The 3,027-nt window shown below is 42.7% G+C and overlaps 1 pseudogene; it reads left to right on the top strand.

Moving 5' to 3' along the window:
* The first annotated feature begins 2,189 nt into the window (after positions 1-2,189).
* On the top strand, positions 2,190-2,810 carry LOC117020704 (60S ribosomal protein L19-like; annotated as a pseudogene).
* The last annotated feature ends 217 nt before the right edge of the window (positions 2,811-3,027 follow it).

Raw genomic sequence — 3,027 nt, 5'->3', positions numbered from 1 at the left:
AGTTCTATAAGATCCAGCTCTAATCACTACTGACCTCACTTCTATCACTCCCTCCTAGATCACACCATTGCAGCCACACAGGTCTCATTGCTGGTCCTTAAACCCTCCAGGCAAGCTCTACTTCATGGCCTTGACAATGGCCATTCCCTCTGCTTAGAAACCTCTTCCCCTGGATGCTACAAGTTTCCCTCAGGTCTTTGCTCAGATGTCACTCTCTCCATGATGTCTTCTTGGACCAGTCACGTATAAAATACCAACTTTTCATCTGTCTTTTCCCCCCTGCTTTCTTTTTACCCATAGCACTTATCATCTTCTTAATCATATTATTAACTGTTTCCATCGGCTAGAATAGAAGCTCTTTGAGGGCAGAAAATTAACCTGTTTTTTTTTTTTTTAAATTACTGTATTCCCAGCACCAAGAATAGTGCCTGGAAATAGTAGATGTTCAAAAAGTATTTGTCAAATGAAAGACATTAGCTTTCACATGGGATAAATGAGTAATAGTCCCAAATCAGATTATTTTCCTGGATGTGTACATTTCAATATAAAGGGCTTTGAATGTCTCACAGATAAGTTTTTTTTCTGTTTCACCAAATATTTGATAAGCATTTTCCAGGTGCTAAGCAATGGTTGGCACAGCAGATGGAAAGACGATCGTATAGTGTTCCTGCTTTCCAGGAGTTCATCATCTGGAGGAGGATATGAAGATAGCAAAACACTCACTACCACTCAAACCACAGCAAAATAAGGATAACCCAAGTGCTCCAGGAACCCAGAAAAATAATCAGTTCACTTTACTGGTTTCCAAGGTGGCAAGTAAACAACAGTTTGCTGCAGGGTGAGTGTGGTCCCCATGGGTAAAGAGATTGGATCATGGTCAACCATGGGAAGATGACAATGGGGACCAATGTGTGCTGTTCTAAGCTCATTATATGCGTCGCCTCAGGATAAACTCTTGTTCTGTCATTACTTGTTTCACAGATGAGGAAATTGAGACTCAGAGAAGTGATGTAACTTCCTCAATGTCACCAAGTTCATGGCAGAAATGGCTTGGGGACCTCGACAGTATGCCTCCAGAGCTCCTGCTGCACTCTACTGTCTTTCTCATTTATAATCTGAAGAGGGACCATGGGTAGCTGAGCGTGGCTGGAGCAGGGTTTGTGTAGAGTGAAGTCGTGAAAGATGAGTCTGGAAAGAATAGTTAGAGCAAAGCTGCAGGGGGCCCTGAACACTTTGCTATGGGGCTAGGATTTCACTCTATGTGGTGGAGGGCTGTATTAGGGTTTTAGGAAACGACATAATTTGTCTTGTGTTTCAAAAAGATAGCTAACAGCAGTGAAGGAGATGAAGGAGGGAAATGATCAGCATGTAAATTTGGCCAAAGGAAATGGAAACGAGGAACAGTGGGAGGAGACATTTCAGAGGCATAATTGGCAGAACTAGATGATGCCATGGAAGCTCGAGACCGGGGTGATCTGTAGATACAGCACATTTAGGAGGAGATAAACAGAGAATTATTAGAACTACTTAAGTTTTTTATATTCCCTAGTGTCAAATTATCCTTATTATCCAGCCATAAGGATAAGCATTCCAAGTTTAGATTGTTTTCTGAGCAGATATAGAAATTAAATATTCCTCCTTCCAGCCTTACAGAGATTTTAGCACCTACTGGTGAACTCAATTTATCAAGTCAATTAACATATCTGTCATAAAAGGTGTACGTATGTTTCTCTGAAACAGCTTTAATGGGGTTTAGAGATTTTATGGAAATCTTTACCTGACTCTAGGATTATGAATTAAATTTTCTATCAAATTTTCCTATTACATTTGTCCCCTAGAGGGAACAAACTACCTCCTGAATAAATTACTTTTAATTTCAACTTATATTAAAATATTTACTATTCTGGATCCAGCTCACTTTTCCCTGTACCCTTCACATCTCAGCTTTAGTAACTGAGAGCAGACAGAGGTGGTGGGGTGGAAGCCTCCATGGGAGGCAAAAGACAGCTTGTCACCTGCTTCTGCACCAAGAAAACCTCAAGATGTCATCTCAGTTCATTGAACCTGCTTCCTCAATACTCTCTCATGCTTATTCATTTTTTTCATTCTATCATACAGTCAGGAAATGTAGGAAGTGATGGAGGACCCGTGGGTCTCCACCCTGGGTTGATCTGGGGTGGGAGGGGATGATGGGGCTGGCTACGGTGGCCCCTGGTGGGACAGATGCGGTGGAGGCAGCCCTGAAGAGGCCAGTCCCAGAGCTCGGGCATGCTCAGGCTTCAGAGGATGCCTCGTCCAGTGTCCTCCATTGTGACAAAAAGAAGGTCTGGTTGGACCGCAATGAGACCAATGAAATCGCTAATGCCAACTTGTGTCAGCAGATTGGGAAGCTGATCCAAGATGGGCTGATCATCTGGAAGCCTGTCACTGTTCATTCCCAAGCTCACTGCTGGAAAAACACTTTGGCCTGCAGGGCATAGGTATTGCCAAAGGGTATTGCCACGGCTGGAAGTGACCTGGATGAGGAGGATGAGAATTCTTTGCCTACGGCTCAGAAGAGAGCAAGGATCTAAGAAGACTGACCGCCACGTGTATCAGAGCCTATACCTGAAAGTGTTCAAAAACAAGCAGATTCTCATGGGATACATCCCAAGCTGAAGGCAGATAAGGCTCACGAGCAGCTTCAGGCCGAGCGGGCTCAGGCCCACAGGTCTAAGACAAAGAAAGCTGCAAGTGCTGTGAAGAACAGCTCTAGGCCGAGAAAGGCAAAGTCATCAAGACTGTCCAAGGAGGAAGAGACCAAGAAATAAATAAAAAAGAAAAAAAAAACAAGAAAGAGAAATATACCTTAAGTGTCCACCATATGCCAATATTGGAGAGATGCAGGACTGAATTAGCCAGTTCCAATTCTTAACGAGTTTTCAGTTTAAGTACTGCACGCTAAACAATCATGATGTTCAAAATTAAGATAATATTAGAAAACCACAATGATAGGAAATGGTCTATATTTTGAAGCCAAAGTAACCA

Source organism: Rhinolophus ferrumequinum, chromosome 3 (assembly GCF_004115265.2).
Source record: "Rhinolophus ferrumequinum isolate MPI-CBG mRhiFer1 chromosome 3, mRhiFer1_v1.p, whole genome shotgun sequence".
NCBI classification, from domain to species: domain Eukaryota; kingdom Metazoa; phylum Chordata; class Mammalia; order Chiroptera; family Rhinolophidae; genus Rhinolophus; species Rhinolophus ferrumequinum.
Note: the sequence above shows the minus strand (reverse complement) of the source record. Positions and strands in the feature narration are given on the sequence as shown.